Genomic DNA, 24,152 nt, shown 5'->3' on the forward strand with positions numbered 1-24,152 from the left:
TATCACAATTCCAGTGGGTCAGAAGTTTACATACACTAAGATGACTGTGTCTTTAAACAGCTTGGAAAATTACAGAAAATTATGTTATGGCTTTAGAAACTTCTGATAGGCTAATTGACATCATTTGAGTCAATTGGATGTGTACCTGTGGATGTATTTCAAGGCCTTCCTTCAAACTCAGTGCCTCTTTGCTTGACATCATGGGAAAATCAAAAGAAATCAGTGAAGACCTCTGAAAAATTGTAGGCCTCCAAGTCTGGTTCATCCTTGGGAGCAATTTCCAAACGCTTGAAGGTACCACGTCCATCTGTACAAACAATAGTATGCAAGTATAAACACCATGGGACCACGCAGCCGTCATATGCCTCAGGAAGGAGATGTGTTCTGCCTCCTAGAGATGAACATACTTTGGTACAAAAGTGCAAATCCATCCCAGAACAACAGCAAAGGACGTTGTGAAGATGCTGGGAGAAACCGGTACAAAAGTATCTATATCCACATTAAAACGAGTCCTATATCGACATAAGCTGAAAGGCCGCTCAGCAAGGATGAAGCCACTGCTCCAAAACCGCCATAAAAAAGCCAGACCACGGTTGGCAACTGCACATGGGGACAAAGATCGTACTTTTTTGGAGAAATGTCCTCTGGTCTGATGAAACAAAAATAGGAACTGTTTGGTCATAATGACCATCGTTATGTTTGGAGGAAAAGGGGGAGGCTTGCAAGCTGAAGAACACCATCCTAACTGTGAAGCACAGGGGTGGCAGCATCATGTTTTGGGGGTGGTTTGCTGCAGGAGGGACTGGTGTACTTCACAAACTAGATGGCATCATGAGGGAGGAAAATTATGTGGATATATTGAAGCGACATCTCAAGACGCCAGTCAGTTAAAGCTTGGTCGCAAGTGGGTCTTCCAAATGGTCAATGACCCCAAGCATACTTCCAAAGTTGTGGCAAAATGGCTTAAGGACAACAAAGTCAAGGTATTGGAGTGGCCCTCACACAGCCCTGACCTCAATCCTATGGAAAATTTGTGGGCAGAACTGAAAGTGTGCGAGCAAGGAGGCCTACAAACCTGACTGTTACACCAGCTCTGTCAGGAGGAATGGGCCAAAATTCACCCAACTTATTGTGGGAAGTTTATGGAAGGCTACCCGAAATGTTTTACCCAAGTTAAACAATTTAAAGGCAATGCTACCAAATACTAATTGAGTGCATGTAAACTTCTGACCCACTGGGAATGTGATGAAAGAAATTAAAGCTGAAATCATTCGCTCTAATATTATTCTGACCGTTCACATTCTTAAAATAAAGTGGTGATCCTAACTGACCTAAGACAGGGAATTTTTACTAGGATTAAATGTCAGGAATTGTGAGAAACTGAGTTTAAATGTATTTGGCTAAGGTGTAGGTAAACTTCCGACTTCAACTGTATAATATCAAATAGTCTGTGACAATTACTGATTTTATGCTCATAGTCAGAGACCGAAAAACAGTGTTCTAGTAACAGAAGTCATACGGTTTTATTACCTAATCAAATCCAAATGTATTTGTCACGTGTGCCGAATACAACAGTGAAATGCTTGCTTAAGTAAAAAATAGGTATTAGGTAAACAATAAATAAGTAAAGAGATAAAATGTAAAATTACAGTGAAAATAACAGTAGTGATGCTATATACAGGTGACCGAGCTGTTGCCTTACCAGGCAGTGATGCAGCTGTAGAAACTGATGGTCTGAGGACCCATGCTAAATCTTTTCAGTCTCCTGAGAGTGAATCAGTTTTCTTGTGCTCTCTTCACGACTCTCTTGGTTTGTTTTGACCATTCTAGTTTGTTGGTGATGTGGACACCAAGGAACTTGAAGCTCTCAACCTGCTCCACTACAGCCCCGTCGATGAGAATGGGGGCGTGCTCTGTCCTTTCCTGTAGTCCCCAATCATCTCCCTTGTTTGATTATGTTGAGGGATAGGTTGTTATTCTGGCACCACACAGCCAGGTCTCTGACCTCCTCCCTATAGGCTGTTTCATCGTTGTCGGAGATTAGGCCTTAATGATGGTGTTGGCGTCGTGCCTGGCCATGCAGTCGTGGATGAACAGGGAGTACAGGAGGGGACTTAGCATGCACCCCTTAGGGGCTCCAGTGTTGAGGATCAGCGTGGCAGCTGTGTTGCTATCTACTGTTGGAATTGGCAAAAATTTTAACATTGAGATATTAAATCAATTTATAGATCAGAAGCATAGAATATATGGAGTGCTTTCCCTTTGTAGTCTGTCATTTTTTTATTTATTTTACCTTTATTTAACCAGGCAAGTCAGTTAAGAACATATTCTTATTTTCAATGACGGCCTGGGAACAGTGGGTTAACTGCCTGTTCAGGGGCAGAACGACAGATTTGTACCTTGTCAGCTCGGGGGTTTGAACTCGCAACCTTCCGGTTACTAGTCCAACGCTCTCACCACTAGGCTACGCTGCCGCCCCAGCGGCAGCGTAGTTTGCAGGCGCTGCCACATCCGACGAGCGTTGGAGCTGGTGTAGTATGATTCAATCTTAGTCCTGTATTGGCCCTTTGCCTGTTTGATGGTTTGGCTGAGGGCATAGCAGGATTTCTTATAAGCTTCCGGGTTAGAGTCCCACACCTTGAAAGCGGCAGCTCTGCCCTTTTAGCTCAGTTGCCTAAAATGATTGTACGTTGGCAAGTAATATTGATGTTAAGGGCAGATTTCTCACTCGCCGTCAACAGATTTTTACAAGGCACCCCACCCTGTGCCCTCTATACCTGCGTCTCTTTATCTTGCCAATGACAAGGATTTCGGCCTCGTCGGGTACATCCTGTGCATCCTGCTTGTTGAAGAAAAAATCTTTGCCTAATCCGAGGTGAAGGATCGCTGTCCTGATATCCAGAAGCTATTTTTTTTGCCATAAAATACGGTGGCAGAAACATTATGTACAAAAAAAACACATAATAGCACAATTGGTTAGGCGCCCCTAAAACGGCTGCCATTTCTTCCGGCGCCATCTTACTCCTACAGTTTTACTACAGGAGTACCCATCTGGGGTTAAAAGCACAATTGTGTCTTGTGCTTTTATTCATCACATCAACCAGGTTTCCATCCAACGATTTCATACGGATGAAAGTCATGACCTGGCTTATGGAAGCAGGAAATGCTGGTACAATTTATAAATCGCAACAGAGAATTTGATCGTTCGACATGTTGGGATCCTTTTGTGCGGGTAAAATTAATTATGGTAGAAATGTCAGTGGAAATGCATGCATTTTATTAGGCTACAGAATAAATCAATTATGATGAACCTCAAAGCGTGGCGAAAGTGTACGTTGATGAGCTTGATGCTCCTTTCCAATAAATATCCAGGGTCTTATTCTGGTGACATGATGATCAATGCTTGGCTGCCGTTTTGACAAATTAAAAATCTATTTTATCCATAATAATCTCATCATGTAGGTAGCCTACCCGCACTGTATCTGTAAGCTATTGGCTAGAGCGCACTTGCCAAGACTAAAGTAGACACATTTGCAATATAACGCAAGTTTTTATGACTACCATTAGTAGTGTTGAAAATGCGATGGAAACAGTACATAGGAATTTAACCACAAATGTTATTTTTATGTGCACTACTGTACGTCATCACGCACAGCCTTTTTATCCACAATAAGTCAGTTTGATGGAAACACATCTCTGGTGGGAAAATATAAAATATAAACATTGTAGAATATTTGCATGAAAATCTGTCGCCAATTGGATGGAAACCTAGCTATAGACCAATACTTGTAGAAAATGTTTATTTCCATTTTGTTCTTAAAAACGGCAATATTTACATTTTGAAAAGACATTGGATTATGTAAATTACTCAGGGTTGATGTATAATAATCGGTTACATTGGTGCCGTGACCCTGATCATTCAAAGCAGACAAAGTGTATTGTAGGAAGACTTGTGTTAGCTCCCACTACATTATCTCATCTGGGTAACTGTCACGTCCTGGTCGAAGTATTTTGTGTTTATCTTCATGTATTGGGTCAGGCCAGGGTGTGGCATGGGTTTTTGTATGCGGTGTATATATATTGGTATTGTAGCTAGTGGGGTGATCTAGCAAAGTCTATGGCTGTCTGGAGTGGTTCTCAATCAGAGGCAGGTGTTTATCGTTGTCTCTGATTGGGAACCACATTTAGGCAGCCATATTCTTTGAGTTTGTCGTGGGTGATTGTCCTTAGTGTCCTTGTTCCTGGCTATGTGTTAGGTTACACAAGTATAGGCTGTTTCGGTTTTCGTTACGTTTATTGTTTTTTGTAGTGTTTGTATTTAGATTCGTGTTACGTTTGTTTATTAAAACATGGATCGCAATCTACACGCTGCATTTTGGTCCGACTCTCCTTCACACCAAGAGAACCATTACAGTAACATGGTCTTGATTCATGCCATCAACTGTTTGACCTAACACCCGATTGGTTATGCAGTAGGCCTAACCCTAGACTAGTCTAGAGGGATGGCCACTCTACCGTCTGGTTGTGCAGTATTGTCAGGTCACTGCTGCGTTTTACACTGAAATTATGTCTACAGGTCAAGACAATTTGACTTAGCCAAAAAGATGACCTTGTGAATCATTTCTCATTTATTTATGCACACTGCATACTGTGCTCTTCTGGGTTTAACGTGGCGTTACAAAGGAATAAAAAAGATTAATATCTGCAAAGCTTTTTAAAATCCCCTGATGGAAAAAAATACATGTTGTGTATTTAATCGTTCTGTGACGTCAGCTACTCCAATGCTGAGGACTGTTGTTCATTTTAGGCTGAAAAGTGAGTCCCTGCCTAAATGATAACTGATGATACATGTGGTATTTCACTTTAATAGTACAGTATTTCCAGTGTGGGAGTAATGTCAAATTTCTCATAGTCGAAGACTAGCTGTACAGTTTAAGATCAGTTCAGTCCAAATCGTGGCCCACCCACAGGCCTTCATGGTCCTTCTATGAGAGTCGATATCCTACGTTTCTTATTATTCTTTGTATCATGATGAACGATAATTATTCTACAAAGGCCAAAGATCATCCCTGTGGCCCACACAGAGCTATTCTGCCCCTGTGAGCCTGTGACTCATCATTCAGTCTGTTTGTGTCTCGAGGAGAGAATCTGTTGGCTCATCCACAGACAGAAGGGTCTGTGAGGTAATGGAGTGACCTGCATGTGACAGCAGGTTAATGGATCCTATGATTAATCAGAGTCACCCCCTTGTTATATACACTATGTCCAGTATGTCTGGAGAGCTAGGGGATAGTGGTGAGAAGCCATTCAGGTTTTAATTTAGGCTACCTTCTCTTATTATGCTATTGGGGAATAATGGCACAACTACAAGATTCAAATCTCTTGTGACCCTGCTAGTCCTAATTAAGGAGACTAATGTGTTTAAACTATTAGGAACTAATGGGGGGGAGAAGAATGATAATTAAGCAGCCTCGTCTCATAGACTAGACGTAACATTATAAATGTGAATCCGGGACACTGAAATTAGTAACCATACCAATTATAACATAAGACAGAGGGTTACTTAGGTAAAAACAAAAGTAGGGTAGTTGGTCGGGGTGGGTGGGTAGGCGTATAACAGATGGGTAGATTAGGTGTTTGAATCTCATCATGGACAACTTTATCATTTTAGGTTATTTGCAACTTTGTAACTACGTGCTAGTTTTTTGCTACTTTGCAACTACTTAGCATGTAAACTAACCCTTCCCTTAACCCTTTATCCTAACTCCCAACCCCTAGCTTAGCTAACGTTAGCCACCTAGATAACGTTAGCATTAGCTACCTAGCTATCAAATCAAAGTTTATTTGTCATGTGAGCCGAATACAACAGGTTACAGTGATATGCTTACTTACAGGCTCTAACCAATTGTGTAAAAAAGGTATTAGGTGAACAATGGGTAGGTAAAGAAATAAAACAACAGTAAAAAGACAGGCTATATACAGTAACAAGGCTATATACAGGCACCAGTTAGTCGGGCTGATTTGAGGTAGAATGTACATTTAGATATGGTTAAAGTGACTATGCATATATGATGAACAGAGAGTAGCAGTAACATAAAAGAGGGGGTGGTGGGTGGGACACAATGCAGATAGCCCTGTTAGCCAATGTGTGGGAGCACTGGTTGGTCGGCCCAATTGAGGTCATATGTACATGAATGTATAGTTAAAGTGACTATGCATATATTATAAACAGAGAGTAGCAGCAGCGTAAAAGGGGGGCACACTATGCAAATAGTCCGGGTGGCCATTTGATTACCTGTTCAGGAGTCTTATGGCTTGGGGGTAAAAACTGTTGAAGTCTTTTTGTCCTAGACTTGGCACTCAGTAGTAGAAAGAACAGTCTATGACTAGGGTGGCTGGGGTCTTTGACCATTTTTAGGGCCTTCCTCTGACACCGGCTGGTGTAGAGGTCCTGGATGGCAGGCAGCTTAGCCCCAGTGATGTACTGGGCCGTATGCACTACCCTCTGTAGTGTTTTGCGGTCAGAGGCCGAGCAATTGCCGTACCTGGCAGTGAGGATGCTCTCGATGTTGCAGCTGTAGAACCTTTTGAGAATCTGAGGACCCATGCCAAATCTTTTTAGTTTCCTGAGGGGGAATAGGCTTTGTCGTGCCCTCTTCAAGACTGTCTTGGTGTGTTTAGACCATTCTAGTTTGTTGTTGATGTGGACACCAAGGAACTTGAAGCTCTCAACCTGCACCACTACAGCCCCGTCAATGAGAATGGAGGCGTGCTCTGTCCTCCTTTTCCTGTAGTCCACAATCATCTCCTTAGTGTTGGTTAAGTTGAGGGATAGGTTGTTATTCTGGCACCACCTGGCCAGGTCTCTGACCTCCTCCCTATAGGCTCTCTCGTTTTGTACGAATGGCAATGATATATTGCATGTTAGTTTTGGTTTTTTCTTATGAAGCACTTAGAAATCTCAATTATAAAAAAGCAATATAGAAGTTAAATATTCATGTTATTTAGGAGAATAGCTCATTTCACGCCCCGGTCACCATTCATGTTCTCTCTTTCTCTCTCATATATAGTGTGTTTACATAAAGTCAGAGAATTAGCCTACTGCTGCATCATATCCTCTCTGTGTCATTATTGAACTGAATGGGTCTTCATCATCTAGCCTAGAGCATCCTGGTCCTGGGGACCCAAAGGGGTACACATTTTTGTTTTTGCCCTGGCACTACACAGCTAGCCTGGTTGCTGTCTCTGTTCAGCTATTACATTCCACTACTTGCCACTCCTGTCATTTGCCAAAGAAACTGGCCTTTTGGCAATCTTCAAATATGAACACTCTATCATTAATGAGCTTGAGGAGATCAGAGGATTTGATCCTGATTGATAATCCTCAAAGCTGTCTTCCAATCACAATGTTTATGCAAATTAGACTGATAGTAAAACTTTCTAACACAATTCATACATTTGATTGGAAAATTCAAACATTTGAGCATTCTGACATAATACATTTAATTGTAAAGATAAACAATGGGTGCGGGGAGAACAGAGGATACCTCTTAATTTCATTTTTACCACCAGCGAATGTGGTCACATAACACCAAAGAAGCTCTCGCCATTCAAACTTCCTATTTTATATCCAGCAATCAAGAGCAAGGTGCTTCTTTTCTTACATACATGCATACATGCATACATACATACATACATACATACATACATACACTGGGTGTACAAAACATTAGGAACACCTGCTCTTTCCATGACAAACTGACCGGGTGAGAGGTGTGATCCCTTATTGATGTCACCTGTTAAATGCACTTGAATCAGTGTAGATACTGGGAAGGAGATATGGTAAAGAAGGATTTTTAAGCCTTGGGACAACTGAGACATGGAATGTGTATGTGTGCCATTCAGAGGGTGACTGGGCATGACAAAATATGTAAGTGCCTTTGAATGGGGTATGGTAGTAGGTGCCAGGGGCACCGGTTTGAGTGTGTCAAGAACTGCAACGCTGTTGGATTTTTGATGCTCAACATTTTCCCGTCTGTATCAAGACTGGTCCACCACCCAACGGACATCCAGCCAACTTGACACAACTGTGGGAAGCATTGGCGTCAACATGGGCCAGCATCCCTGTGGAATGCTTTCGACACCTAGTAGTCCCTGCTCCGACGAATTGAGGCTGTTCTTATGGCAGAATGGGGTGCAACTCAATATTAGGAAGGTGTTCCTAATGTTTTTTTTTTACACTCTGTGTATATTGATACTTCTGGGACAGCCAATGGGCTAAAGGCTACTGGTTCAAGAGTTATACGAGTAATAGCGCACTATATTTTACATAGAGTAGGTTTTTAAAGGACCAGAGTTTGGTCTGAGGGGGGTTAAGATTTTTGCCATAGAAAAGAATTGGCGATACTGGTATTGTCCCGGTCCAAGTAAATTGTACGCCGACAGATGTGCTTTTGACGTGCAAACTCATTCCTAGTGTGTGTTTGTCAGTGGTTGGATTTTAATAAGCCAATTTCAAGTGAACAACTTTGACTTTTAGCGTTCCGTTCCAAAAGATGTTTGCCAGTCGAGTGACAAATTATTTTTGACAAACAAATTAGTTTGTGAAACAACAGTGCCACAAATCACTTGTGCAGATGATGAAGTACTGCCTGTAAAATCAACCCTGAGAAGAGGGAGAGAGGGGGCCCATTATTAACATCTGAATCCTGAATAGTTCCATTTCACTTCAGCAAGCCATGACACTCACTATCTCAGGTTGTTCTGAAATTGTTTCTGTAGTTCGAAACAGATACTATTGGCATTCCTGAAACATCTGAATCCTAGAAATAAAAATGGTCATCTTGGGTGCAAACAATTAGCTGAAATTTTCAGAGATCAAATTATATTTCAACTAAATAATGTTTCAGGAATACTAATCGTATCTGTTAATAACTACAGAAATGATTTCATAACAGTCTGAGATGGTGGGTGTTGAAATCCTCTTGTGCTTTTTGAGGTGGAACAAACCTCCTTACAGCACAATGATCCCTGGCAGCTGCTATATGCTTCCTTCCGTACAGTTCCTTTCTGCTTTTAAACTGCTTTGCCTGCCGCATTGCTCTCTCTGCCTCCTTTCTCCTTGCCAGCTAATAATCTAAAATTACATTTTAATTAACTTTGAATTGTACCCACCTTATGCTTTCCTGAGGCCGTTGCTAAGCCGTTCTATAAACGCCGTGGCCAAGGGAGGTTTAATTTCATACACTTCCCACCAACCGAGGCCTTTATGTGATGTCACGTTCACTCGGATTGTCACATAACACACAGCAAAAGCATGTGGAAGAGGATAAATGTTACGAGATGGCTATATTGCAACAACTTAAACCAGGTGGGCAAAGAACAAGTGGAGGAATCTCCTTCCGCGTCACTTCCCTTTCCCTGTTCTGACATGGCACACAACAAGAGCTTCTTTTACTACCACCTGCAAAGTCTAGCGGAAGTTTGCTTTAAAACAAAACCCCAATCTCTTCACCTTACATCGACGTCCTCCATTAATTCCTTTGCCAGATTAGCAGACTTTCCATCTCCCACAGAAATTCAATCCGTGTCCCTTCAAATCTGAACATATTGCATTATCCACCCGCAGTTATGTGTTCCCCCTAGCCCCTTAGGCAGTGCCATACATCAAGGGCCCTGGCGGTTCTGCTCTACTCTGCTCCTCAGCTGTATCTTCTCATTGTGCCACTGGTTTAATATTCCCCAGGGGGGTTGCCTCATCACATGAAGTAATAGATAGATAGAGGCTCATAAATGATCCCCATCAGTCATAGAGCGCTGAGGCTGGGGAAGAAGGCATAATAATAATAAGGAGCAATGCGCGTGCCACGTCCACCTAAGCATCTGTCTTTTTGAGACGTCTATTTCCTGTTTGAGTGGTGCAACATCCTTTTGTCACTTAAATCTCGCAGGATTGATTGATTTTCATTTTACTCCTGCGACTCTTTCATACGCTTGCTTGTGCATGTCGTCGTCCCCCATTAAAGTTACGAAATGTTTGTACTTACCTGTCAAACACACCCCGGTAATGGCTGAAATGGGCTCAATGGAATATATTGTCTTTCCGATGTGTCTATAAGATTGCTAAAGCTTCGTCAGGGATTTAACACATCTCAACACTTACATCACAAGAATGAGAAGAAAGCTACATTTCTTTGGATGGGTGTTCATTTTTGGTGGAATTTGAAATAAGTAATTTGCTACAGTTGAAACTTTAACAAATTAGATGCGCTGAAATGAAAGCAACAACTAAAAATGAACACTCTGTTTATAATGATATAATGTCTGATCTCACAAACAATGTAAAGTATGTATAGATAGGTGTAATCTAGAGCCAAGTGTGTTGATACTTAAACTGAGGGTACTATGCTATTGACACACTTGTTTGTAACATAATGTGATAACAATAGTAATTAATGAGGCAGTCTAGACAGTGCAGGTGAGTCCAAGTAGGCCTAGACAGAGGATTTTTTGTGTGGTTCCAGTCGTGTTCCATCCTTAGTGTTAATGATGACCTTTGCTACAATAAGGGCTGCAAATGGCTGACAATTGAATTAGGCTAAGCTCAATATGAATTCTAACAGCCAGATAACCCTCTTCATGTTAGTGAAAAGAGGGAGATGGGGGGTCTACTTCCCACCTTGTCAAACATGATTTTACATTGGGTATGAATTGAATGAATGAAGTGTTGGGGAATACATATGGTCAGGAGGACAGGAGAGGGTGGGTTGGACGTGTTAGGGTATGGTTGCAGTGTACTGAAATAAACAGCCTAAACAGTTTTTGTGTGCACTGTTTTGCACTGCATAACCAGGCAACCTCCATGTGCTGCAATCCACTACCTGAACTTATTACTAACCTATTATGATGAGAGAGAGGTGTGTGTTTGCGTGTGTGCGGCCTTGTTTTTTGTAGTGACTTTGATTGTTACGAACATTTGGGGGCATTGTGGGAGATTGGGAATAGAGAGAATCACAGCACACACCATAAATTCAGCTCATCTGGGAAATCAACACTGCGTTCAAAGTCATTATATCCTCTTTTTGTTGGCAGTTTACAAGTTTATGTTATGGAGTCTCATCAAAGATAACATCTAATGATCAAAGCCAATGATGCTTGTCTGTGTGAATAATAATGTTGCCGGAACAGCGTGTGCTGTGTTACATCCTAGGGCTAGGGGGACTGGCGATGTGTAATCAGGGACATGTTCTTTTTAGACCTTGGGCAAAGCTGGGGCTTATCTCAAATTGTACTCATGGCTCCTCTTTCAGAACAAAGGGCTGTGGAGTAACGGCTGAAGAAGCTATTTCATAATTTAGCTGTGGTATCTCTGTCTGCACCACTGTACTGTAGCTGGCCAAATTAGCATGAAGGAATTCAAGTGTCAGTGCGTCCAACTATCATTTCAGGATCTCTGATTGCGCAACTGGCTCGGTGTGAACCCTGTGTCATCTGAACTGAAAATTCAATTGAATTGACTTTTTAAAAATGTAACAATAGACAGTGTGTTGTTTCATGAGACATCTCTAATACATCCTAATGAAATTACCCTTTCTGTTTGTTTGCTTTTGTCTTTTCCAGTGGACTATATCGGTGTGAAGGCTAACACACAGGGATTCTGATGCCTTCCAGACAACAATCTACGATGGGGAATTGAAGAGGGTGAGTAGGATTACTAACGGTTAATCAAGAGTTTGTTTAGGGTTAATTGAAATGTATACATGTGTACATTATATTGACTGTGGCCATTGGCTAGGTCAGACCAGACTAAACACATTTGTCTTCACTTGAAGCCATTCAGCCAAACAACCCCTCAGCCACACACCCACTCGATCAAAGATGCGTACCGCAATTCTTATATTTAGAGGGGAAGAGGGGTGAAAAAGGATCATGACAGGGACCTCTAAAGGCCTGAGGCAGAAATCAGAACAGACTTTCCAGTGGTAGCTGGAGGTATAAAGTAACACTTCAAAATGCTGGTCGCAGAAAGATGAGGCCAAAGCGACAGGCAGATGACTGACCTGGCAGTCAGAGCTGTCAGTTTGGCCCAGTGTAACATGGGGGAGTGAGACAACAGGCAGACAACAGGAGCAAAGTGACGCACAGAGGCTCTGCAGCAGCCTGGGACAGCCTGGTCAAAAGCAGTGCGGTAAATAGAGAATAGGGTACCATTTGGGACACAGACAGGGTCTGGTAGCAGGGAGAGAGGCCAGTTAACCTCACATTGCACGTGTCTGGATGATAGTCTTCTTAGTTCTTTATATCACCGCAACCAATGCCATGAGAATACCAAGTATGATATGTTTTGAAGGGAAAGCCTGCAGCTAAACAACTAATTGTAGCTGTTGATGAAATGGAGATCATGATGTCCCGGGATGGAGTAAAGAAACAAGCTTTTAGCTGTAACACACTGAGCTGGAGAGGAGAGGAGTGGGGTGGAGAGGAGCCAAGAAGAGAGAAAGGGAGTAAGCCGTCTGATCTGAACCACAGCAGGGCAGCATTCTCAATGCAGTTTGAAGACTACAGTGGAGAGGACCCATAAGTGAACATCAGAGGGCTTTCACACTGTCTCATAATATTCACTGCCTCTTTTAACAGCTGCACACACAACCTTAATTTTTATGTTGCCCTGCATTGGCTCTACCCCATGTGTTTTCACAGCTGACCCTTGCAATTTGATTGGTTGTGCCAAGTTAACAGTACACATTTGTGTCAGAATTCTGCCTAAGTGACTCCATCAACTGCTTTTGGGTCTGTGGTTAAAAATTTGAAAGTAAAAAATCTAAAAATCTTGCTTCCAGCGGTTTCAGCTGTGATGTTTTTTTCCCTAAGTGCACCAGAAGGTGAGACGTAGTGCAAAAGGCACTCACTTGGAATCTGTACTCCATTCGCCCCTGGCGAAAACACTGCTCATTAGATCTTAAGAGAAATGGTGTATTTCCTTATTTTTAGTGGTGTTATTTCTGGGAGGGGCAGAGATCTGATGGTAAAGTAGATAGTGGATTAGATGAGAAGGAAGCATGAACAACAATTATTGTTGGATTATACATGTTAGAAATCTAAGGGTTTTGGGCTGGTAGTAATGTATTTACAGTAGAATTTGCTGTAGAAGCATGATGAGTGGAAGCATAAAATAAAACCCTGCCTATAATATATTCAAAAACTGTACTCAAGGACTGTAGCTTCGCTGTATGAAAGCTTGGAAAGCAGTCCCAAGACGTATGTTTGACGAGTTGATGACAAGCATAATACGTTACTGTGGGTGTCGGTCTGCTTTACAACTGATGCTGCTCACTTGACATCAGCTCACTCTGTCATACTTAAGCATTAAGGCCCGAGGGGGTGTGGTATATGGCCAATACACCACGGCTAAGGGCGGTTCTTACGCACGACGCAACACGGACTGCCTGGACACAGCCCTTAGCTGTGGTGTACTGGCCATATATCACAAACCCCTGAGGTGCCTTATTGCTATTATAAACTGGTTACCAACAGAATTTAAGCAGTAAAAAGAAGTGTTTTGTCATACACATGGTATACCACGGCTGTCGGCCAATCAGCATTCAGGGCTCGAACCACCCAGTTTGTAATGCTAATTTTACCATGGCATTGTTGAATAGTCGTTTCTGATTGGCTTGAAGGGCATTCTAGAGTGTGCATTACCTTCCTATAACGCACAGTATATTTACAAAAATTACTTTAAAAAAAAATTGCGACAAATACGTTTTTTTTTTTATCAGTTTGTATATTTGAGTTTAACCACTCTTTGTTGTATTATTTGGTCTGTCTTTATTATTTGGTCTGTCTTTTTCAGGTGGATTAAACTGAAATTTCAACCAACTTTCTAAGGCTAGTTTAAAAACTAACAATATTTTGGAGATTTCATTTTCATATAACTGAAAGTGAGCTGAATAAAGGGAAAAAGGCCATTCTTGAACATGGGGTGAGACATTCTTACTAATTTACTAGTATAACTTTTGTATGACTGATGCCTTTAGTGAGAGGTCTAATGCTTTAATATTTAATCATTTCTGTCCTCCAAATTCATATTTGTTATATAAATATGCCCTTTTTAATTTGTCTGGCTTGCCATTCTATATAAAATTGAATATTTTTTCTTCATATAATTTAAAAAGCAGCTCACTAGGTGTAGGCAAAACCATAAGCAAATATGGTAAGCAAATTCAAAATCAGCAATGAAAACCAGTCCTGGTTTCCCCGATATTTCATAGTTGTCACATCCTGGCCATAAAAAGGCTTTTTATTCTCTATTTTGGTTAGGCCAGGGTGTGACTAGGGTGGGCATTCTATGTTCTTTTTTCTATGTTTTTGTATTTCTTTGTTTTTGGCCGGGTATGGTTCTCAATCAGGGACAGCGGTCTGTCGTTGTCTCTGATTGAGAACCATACTTAGGTAGGTCTTGCCCACATGGGTTTTGTGGGAGTTGTTTTCTGTTTCGTATCTGGTTACCAGACAGAACTGTTTCGGTTATTCTTTTTGTCATTTTCGTATTTAGTGTTCAGTTGCTAATAAATAAATTATGAACATGTACCATGCTGCACCTTGGTCCTCACCTTCTTCCACCAACGGCCGTGACAATGGTATTCTATTGTTTCCAGTACTTGTCTTATATTATCTCCAATGTATCGTTGAAGTATAAAAACCTGTCTGATTTCGGATTAATAATATCCGACAATACCTTTTTTAATTCTATGCGCTAATAATTTTGCTACAGTTTTTGTGAGAGGCCTCCAGTTTTTTAAATAGACTGGATCTTTATATTTCCAATTTGAACCGTGTTTCCATAATAATGAAATCAGACGACCTTGTTGTGTGTCTGACATTCTACCATGTATAGATGAGTGGTTAGAACATGCTAATAACGGTCATCTGAGTATATCAAAAAAAGGTTTGGTATACCTCCACTTGTATACCATCCAGCCCTAGAGGTTTCCCGGTCTTTAGTTGCATCAAGAAGTTCCTCCTCTGTAATTTGTCCTTCACATGAGTCTTTCTGTACAGCTGTTAATTTTACATTATTAATAGGAAAAACATCTATACAATTAGCTTAGTTAGAGGAGATGGAGGAGACTGAAACAAAAACATATGCTTAAAGTACTTTACTTCCTCTTTCAAAATGGGTGAAAATGGGTGACTGACATTTGTAACAAGTTTCAATAAATTATTTTTGGTAGCATTTCTATGTAGAAGATTAAAAAATAATTTAGTGCATTTGGTACAAAGTTCGCTTTATTTTAAAAAATATATTGCACTTGATCTGTCTTGATAAAGTTCCTACATTTCTTTTTGTTTTTCCTCAAACTTATTCTGAGCCTTTATGGTACTGTTTTTATTGCTATCTATGTGTACTGTTAATCCTTCCATTTCCTTAGATGAGTACTGAATTTCATGGCCTCTAAAGGCACATAAGTGTCCCATACAATAAGGGGGATCTGCTGTACCTACGTTATTGTGGGAAAAGTCAGTTATCATCCAGTAGGCTTGATTACATTTCCAATGTCCTCGCCCCTCGTGGAAATGCTATAGTTAATTCTTACATGTTCAATGTTTGAGCTGCTTATGAAAGCAAAAGTCAAATGGAAAACATTGTTAAATTAAATGTTCATAGTTGCAAGCTAGAACTGATAGTTTGGTTCGCTAAACTAGCTAACCAGTGGCTACCAAGGCAACCACCATCTAGTAAGCTTGCTAGCTACTTCAGTGGATGTTGAACACATTTCTAGCGGTAAATGTGTCAAATTATAGCCATGATATCAAAGGGATAATCAACTCGAGGCTGTATATGTTCTCTGGAAAATAATCCATGGAAGGTTACTTCTACTCCACGAGCGCATCGTGGAACACACCTTCCAAGTCGTTCATTATTTTCCAAAGAATACATAGCCCTTCTTTGATTATTCCTTACATATTATATAGTTGAAGACGAGTGGCAGTCGGTTCTGTTTAAAATGACAGAGGACAAAAAAAATGTTTAATTCGCATGGCCTTATTTCTATTACACAATATTGGATGACTGTCATTCATATTCCAATCACCCAGTAACATCGATAGGTTTAGCCTACTACATGATACTCACATTTTCCCTATACCCATCATGAGGTTGCTATAACCTACTCTATGAATGAAAGTTTACAACGTAGGTGCACAGGTCAAAAAGAAAAAATTGAGGTGACACATGGACAGACAGTGACGCATTCAATACCGCCTTGCACACTCTTGCCTGCCTCTAGCTGATCTAGGCTGTAATCATTAGTCCAACAGTTGCAAACGAGAGTTTCTATTGGACAATATCTGGAATTTTTATCCCTGTTTCGTTACATTTGCTTCTGTTTAAGAAACGATTTTCAACAGAATCAGGGGGAATGAATACCCCCCAGTTCACTTTCATAGCAGCCATGTTTTATTGCTTCTTGCATCTATGCGCTTTTCTCCTCACATTTTCCCTATGTTTGTGGACTTCAATGCACAAAACATCAGCAGTATCTGACCATGCAAAAAAAACTTTCCAAACCAAAACATATCATATCCACTACACACAGCTTACATCTTTGTCACCATATTAGCTAAAGTAATGTCATTGTTAACATAGCTAATATAATTCATGTGTTAGTAAACCCTCAACAATCATGCAGTAACGTTAGTGTATAGTCAGTAAGCAGTTTAGCATTTACACCCCTCTACACACCCTGCCTCTCCCTGTTCGGGAGGTGCTCGGCGGTCGTCGTCGAAGGCCTACTAGCTGCCACCGGTCCATTTTTAGGTTGTGTCTGTTGTTATCACCTGTGTCTGATTAGTTCATTTTCGTGAGTTTATTAACCTCCGCTGCCTGCTAGTCTTTGTCCAGGATTATTTTGCTGTGTTAATTCTGTTAGGGGTGCGTGTTTACGCCACAGGGTTTTTTCCCTCACAGTCGTTGTACCATTGGTACTGTGTTAGGAGTAGAGGTTTCTCCTCCATGTGTTTCGTGATTTTCCCCGCCTGTTGTTGGTGGGTTGGGACTTATTAAACAGCTGTGCAAACTGGAATTCCTTGCTCTCCTGCTCCTGACTCCCGCACCATAATGAAATGGAGTCAGCAGGAGCTGACATGCTCTCCACTTCCATGGAGGAGCGCGTGCAACACCACACCACCATTCTCCACCGTCTGGGGACCGCCATGGATCAGGTGATGGTGACGATGGAGAGATGGGAGAGGGGTGGCTTTCCTACCCCTCCACCAGCCACACTCCAACCAGCACCACCACCTTCTCCGATGTCGTCTGGCACCAGCGGTATTCGGCTCGCGCTCACGAGGGAGTGAGCTAGCATGCAGAGACGCCACCCTCACCCTGGACCAGCTTGTGGACATGTCCATAAGGTTGGACAACTTGCTGGCTACACGAGGGCATCCGAATTGGGTCCTGTTGGTTCCATCCCCCAGCACCTCCACGCCAACCCCCATGGATTTAGGGGGTGCTGCAGCGAAGGCGGCCGGAGGAGGAGCCCCTTTCTGCACTAGGTGTGGTCTGGGGAAGGCACACTGCTGACCGGTGCTGGAGGGACTCGTCTGGGAGTCGAGACGGCAGGCCGAGCACTGTTCGGACACCCCAGGTGAGTCAGCACCAGGCTCACCCAGAGCCCCCTGTTGGTCACATGTATGTGTTGATTTATTTCCCTGAGTTTTCCCCCCATTCCCACCATAAGGCACTAGTAGATTCAGGCACAGCGGGGAATTTCGTGGACTATAGTTTGGCACATACAGTGCCTTGCGAAAGTATTCGGCCCCCTTGAAATTTGTGAACTTTTGCCACATTTCAGGCTTCAAACATAAAGATATAAAACTGTATTTTTTTGTGAAGAATCAACAACAAGTGGGACACAATCATGAAGTGGAACGACATTTATTGGATATTTCTTGGATATTTCTAACTTTTTTAACAAATCAAAAACTGAAAAATTGGGCGTGCAAAATTATTCAGCCCCTTTACTTTCAGTGCAGCAAACTCTCTCCAGAAGTTCAGTGAGGATCTCTGAATGATCCAATGTTGACCTAAATGACTAATGATGATAAATACAATCCACCTGTGTGTAATCAAGTCTCCATATAAATGCACCTGCACTATGATAGTCTCAGAGGTCCGTTAAAAGCGCAGAGAGCATCATGAAGAACAAGGAACACACCAGGCAGGTCCGAGATACTGTTGTGAAGAAGTTTAAAGCCGGATTTGGATACAAAAAGATTTCCCAAGCTTTAAACATCCCAAGGAGCACTGTGCAAGCGATAATATTGAAATGGAAGGAGTATCAGACCACTGCAAATCTACCAAGACCTGGCCGTCCCTCTAAACTTTCAGCTCATACAAGGAGAAGACTGATCACAGATGCAGCCAGGAGGCCCATGATCACTCTGAATGAACTGCAGAGATCTACAGCTGAGGTGGGAGACTCTGTCCATAGGACAACAATCAGTCGTATATTGCACAAATCTGGCCTTTATGGAAGAGTGGCAAGAAGAAACCCATTTCTTAAAGATATCCATAAAAAGTGTCGTTTAAAGTTTGCCACAAGCCACCTGGGAGACACACCAAACATGTGGAAGAAGGTGCTCTGGTCAGATGAAACCAAAATGGAACTTTTTGGCAACAATGCAAAATGTTATGTTTGGCGTAAAAGCAACACAGCTCATCACCCTGAACACATCATCCCCACTGTCAAACATGGTGGTGGCAGCATCATGGTTTGGGCCTGCTTTTCTTCAGCAGGGACAGGGAAGATGGTTAAAATTGATGGGAAGATGGATGGAGCCAAATACAGGACCATTCTGGAAGAACCTGATGGAGTCTGCAAAAGACCTGAGACTGGGACGGAGATTTGTCTTCCAACAAGACAATGATCCAAAACATAAAGCAAAATCTACAATGGAATGGTTCAAAAATAAACATATCCAGGTGTTAGAATGGCCAAGAATTAGTCTCTTCCTCATTGAGTCCCCTGCGTTTCCAGTGGTGGTGGGGATTCCCTGGTTGGCCTTTCACAACCCCACTATTTTGTGGCAACAGAGGGTTCTAAAGGGGTGGTCAGAGGAGTGTTCAGGTAGGTGTGTGGGAGTTTCTATCGGTGCAACGACGGTGGAGAGTCCTGACCAAATCCCCCCTAATATGCCGATTTGGCTAACACCTTCTGTAAAAAAAAAAGAGGGTGACCACCATCGACGAGGGGATTGTGCGATAAACCTCCAGGAAAATGCCGCACTTCCCAGGAGTCACGTGTATCCCCAGTCACAGAAGGAGAATGTGGCTATGGAAACATGTGTCTCTGCATCTCTGAGGCATTCACGTCACCCGCCTCCTCAAGTTTATTTTTTGTGAAGGAGGGAGGTCTGTGTTCGTGCATTGCCTATAGAGGTCTAAATTCTATTACGGTGGGGTACAGTTACCCGCTACCTCTCATCGCTACGGCGATTGAGTCATTTCACGGAGCACGCTTTTCCACAAAACTGGATCTCAGGAGCGCGTATAACTTGGTGTGTATCCGGGAGGGAGATGAGTGGAAGACAGAGTTTAGTACCACATCCTGCCATTATGAGTACCTCGTCATGCCGTATGGGTTGAAGAATGCCCCAGCCGTCTTCCAATCCTTTTTAGACAAGATTCTCAGGGACCTGCACAGGCAGGGTGTGGTGGCTTATATCGATGACATTCTGATATATTCCGCCACATGCGCCGCGCATGCGTCTCTGGTGCGCAGAGTACTTGGGCGACTGTTGGAGCATGACCGATACGTCAAGGCTGAGAATTCCCAACAGGCCGTGCCCTTCCTGGGGTATCGCATTTCCACATCAGGGTTGGTGATGGAGTGTGACCGCATTGCAGCCGTGTGTAATTGGCCGACTCCCACCACGGTAAAGGAGGTGCAGCGGTTTTTAGGGTTTGCCAATTACTACCGGAGGTTTATCCGGGGTTTTGGGCAGGTGGCTGCTCCCATTACTTCACTGCTGAAGGGGGGGGCGGTGCGTCTGCGGTGGTCGGCTGAGGCGGACAGAGCGTTTCGTCGCTTGAGGACTCTGTTTACCGAGGCTCCCGTGTTGGCGCATCCGGATCCCTCTTTGAAATTCATAGTGGAGGTGGATGCATCCGAGGCTGGGATTGGAGCCATGTTCTCACAGCGCTCTGGCGCGCCACTGAAGCTCCGCCCCTGCGCTTTCTTTTCGAGGAAGCTCAGCCCGGCGGAGCGAAACTATGACGTGGTGGACCGGGAGTTTCTGGCTGTCGTAAAAGCTCTGAAGGTGTGGAGACATTGGCTTGAGGGGGCTCAACACCCTTTTCTCATCTGGACTGACCACCGTAATCTGGAGTACATCCGGGCGGCGAGGAGACTGAACCCTCGCCAGGCAAGGTGGGCCATGTTTTTCACCAGATTCAGATTTAGGATATCGTATAGACCAGGGTCCCAGAACGCTAAGGCAGATTTACTGCCTTTGATACAGATGAGCGGTCCATCGATCCCACCCCCATCCGGCCTCTTGTCTGGTGGCACCGGTGGTATGCGAGGTGGATGTGGACATCAAGCGGGCATCTCGGTCAGAGCCTACTCCACTTCAGTGCCCAGCTGGACGGAAGTACGTCCTGCTTGGTGTTCGCGACAGGTTGATTCGGTGGGCTCACACGTTACCCTCTTCTGGTCGTCCGGGTATCGATAGGACGGTGCGATGCCTTAGAGGGAAGTACTGGTGGGCCACTTTAGCTAAGGGCATGAGGGTTTGTCTCTTCCTGTTCGGTGTGCGCTCAGTGCAAGGCTCCTAGGCACCTGCCCAGAAGGAAGTTACAACCCCTCCCCGTTCCACTGCTGCCTTGGTCACACCTGTCGGTGGACTTCCTGACCGATCTTCCTCCGTCTCAGGGCAACACCACGATCTTTTTAAAGATCTGAGGAGAATAAAGGAGGTGTGTTATAGGTTACAGCTCCTCCTTATTACCGTATTAACCCCTCGTTTCATGTGTCTCTCCTCAGGCCGGTGGTAGCTGGTCCGCTTCAAGAAGCTGAGGTGCGGGAGGTCCCTCCGCCCCCCCTGGACATTGATTGTGCTCCGGCGTACGCAGTGCGATCCATGCTGGATTCCAGGCATCGGTTGAGGGGCCTGCAGTAGCTCGTGGATTGGGAGGGGTACGGTCCGGAGGAGAGATGCTGGGTGCCGGTGGAGGACGTCTTTGATCCATCTGTGCTGAGTGAGTTTCACCGCCTCCATCCGGATCGCCCTGCGCCTCGTCCTCCGGGTCGTCCTCGAGGCGCACGTCAAGAGGGGGGTACTGTCACGACTTCCACCAAAGGTGGCTCCTCTCCCTGTTCGGGCGGTGCTCTGTGGTCGTCGTCACCGGCTAACAAGCTGCCAACGATCCATTTTTCCTTTTAGTTTGTGTCTGTTGTTATCACCTGTGTCTGATTAGTTCATTTCGGTGAGTTTATTAACCTCCGCTGCCTGCTAGCCTTTGTCCAATATTATTTTGCTGTGCTAGCTCTGTTAGGGGTGCGTGTTTGTGCCACAGGGTTTTTTTCCCCTCAGTCGTTGTACCATTGATACTGTGTTAGGAGTAGAGGTTTCTCCTCCGTGTGTTTCATGATTTTCCCTGCCTGTTGTTGATGGGTTGGGACTTGTATTAAACAACTGTGCAAACTGGAATTCCTTGCTCTCCCGACTCCTGCACCTACCTCTTCTTAGGAGGCACCTAACACACCCCTTGCACAGTAATTCACAAAAAAATGTATTACATTTGATATACACAACCTAATCAACGTTTTCAAAGTGAAAGAAAATTGAATTAAAAGTTAAAAAGGAAGATGTCTTGATTGCGTATGTCTTCCTACCCAAGAGTTAATACTTAGTAGAAGCATATTTGGCCATTACAGCTGAGAATAATTTTGAATGAATAAGATTCTACTAACTTTGTACAACTCTTAGGGAAACATATACTAAACCAAAATAGTAATGCAAAATGCAACAATTTCAAAGATTTCATATATTTATTTTTATATCACCTTTATTTAACCAGGTAGGCAAGTTGAGAACAAGTTCTCACTTACAATTGCGACCTTGCCAAGATAAAGCAAAGCAGTTCGACACATACAACAACACAGTTACACATGGAGTAAAACAATCATACAGTCAATAATACAGTAGAAAAGTAAGTTTATATACAATGTGAGCAAATGAGGTGAGATGGGAGGTAAAGGCAAAAAAAGGCCATGGTGGCAAAGTAACTACAATATAGCAAGTAAAACACTGGATTTGCAGTAGAAGAATGTGCAAGGTGGAGATATAAATAATGGGGTGCAAAGGAGCAAAATAAATACAGTAGGGGGAGAGGTTGTTGTTTGGGCTAAACCATAGATGGGCTATGTACAGGTGCAGTAATCTGTGAGCTGCTCTGACAGCTGGTGCTTAAAGCTAGTGAGGGAGATAAGTGTTTCCAGTTTCAGAATTTTTTGTAGCTCGTTCTGAGTTACAGTTCATATAAGGAAATCAGTCAATTTAAATCCATTTTTTAGGCCCTTATCTAGGGATTTCACATGACTGGGAATCCAGATATGCATCTATTGTTCACAGATACCTTAAAAATAATGGGCCTCACAATGGGCCTCGTCACGGTATCTTTGTGCATTCAAATTGCTATCAATAAAATGCAATTGTGTTCATTGTACGTAGCTTATGCCTGCCCATACCATAACCCCACTGCCACCATAAGACACTCTGTTCACATCAGCAAACCGCTTTCCCACACGACGCTGATTGGAAATACTGCCAAATTCTCTAAAATTATGTTGGAGTCAGTTTATGGTAGAGAACTTAACATTCAATTCTCTGGAAACAGCTCTGGGGGACATTCCTGCAGTCATCTTGCCAATTGCACACTCCATCAAAACTTGACATCTGTGGCATTGTTGTGTGACATAACTGCAGCATGGATCCATAATAAATACAAATACCCGATAATGTCTGGAATTATGTTTTTAGGAATGTTTACAAATTAATTTTAAAATGAAGAGCTGAAATGTCTTAGGTCAATAAGTATTCAACCCCTTTGTTATGGCAAGCCTAAATAAGTTCAGTTGTAAAAATCTCCCTAACAAGTCGCATAATAAGTTTCATGGACTCACTCTGTGTGCAGTAATTGTGTTTAAAATAATTTTTGAATGACTACCTCATCTCTGTACCCCACACATACAATTATCTGTAAGGTCCCTCAGTCGAGCAGTACATTTTAAACACAGATTCAAACACAAAGACCAGGGAGGTTTTTGAATGCCTCGCAAAGAAGGCCACCTATTGGTAGATGGGTAAAAATTCAAAAATAAGACTTTGAATATCCCTTTGAGTATGGTGAACTTATTAATTACACTTTGGATTGTGTATCAATACACACAGTCACTACAAAGATACAGACGTCCTTCCTAACTCCGATAGTAAGGAAACCGCTCAGGGATGTCACCATGAGGTCAATGGTGACTTTAAAACCGTTCCAGAGTTTAATGGCTGTAAAAGGAGAACTGAGGATAGATTAAAAATGTTGTAGTTACTCCACAATACTAACCAAAGTTTTTTTTAAATGGAAGTCTTTACAGAATACAAATATTCGATAATATGCATCCTGTTTGCAACAAGGCAGTAATGTAAAACTGCAATAAAAATGTGGCAAAGGTATTAACTTTATGTCCTGAATACAAACGTTATGTTTGGGGCAAATCCAACACAAAACTTCACTGAGTACCACTAACCCTAATCTGAATAAGAGTTGTCTATTAATCAGCTACCAAAAAGTAAGCTTGCATTCATCATAAATATTCAAATTTGATATTTCTGCCTATTGTATCTGTGTATCACTCCAAATCATCCATTACATTTGCAACAAGTCCGTTAAGTAATACTGCAAGACAACACTGCAAATAAATGAACTTTTTGGCCTAAATTTAAAACTACAGGCTTGGATCAAATTCAATACAACAGAGTTAAACCCTCTATTTTGTGGTGGCTGCATCATGTTATGGGCATTTCTGTCACCTGTAGGCACTGGGGAGTTTGTTAGGATCAAAATAAATATGAAATCAGCAAACCGCAGGTAA

General features: G+C 42.6%; 1 protein-coding gene across 8 annotated transcripts in view; it reads left to right on the forward strand.

The window, feature by feature from the left end:
- The window catches only part of LOC118394681 (disks large-associated protein 1-like), a 130,961-nt gene that overhangs the window by 42,982 nt on the left and 63,827 nt on the right, over positions 1–24,152 (forward strand). For all 8 annotated transcript variants that reach the window (XR_008065212.1, XR_008065214.1, XM_052463776.1 and 5 more), the window contains exon 2: positions 11,620–11,700. The gene's annotated coding sequence lies outside the window, so the exon portion shown is untranslated. The remainder of the gene's footprint in view (positions 1–11,619; positions 11,701–24,152) is intronic.

This window comes from Oncorhynchus keta, chromosome 15, assembly GCF_023373465.1.
Source record: "Oncorhynchus keta strain PuntledgeMale-10-30-2019 chromosome 15, Oket_V2, whole genome shotgun sequence".
Classification (NCBI taxonomy): Eukaryota; Metazoa; Chordata; class Actinopteri; order Salmoniformes; family Salmonidae; genus Oncorhynchus; species Oncorhynchus keta.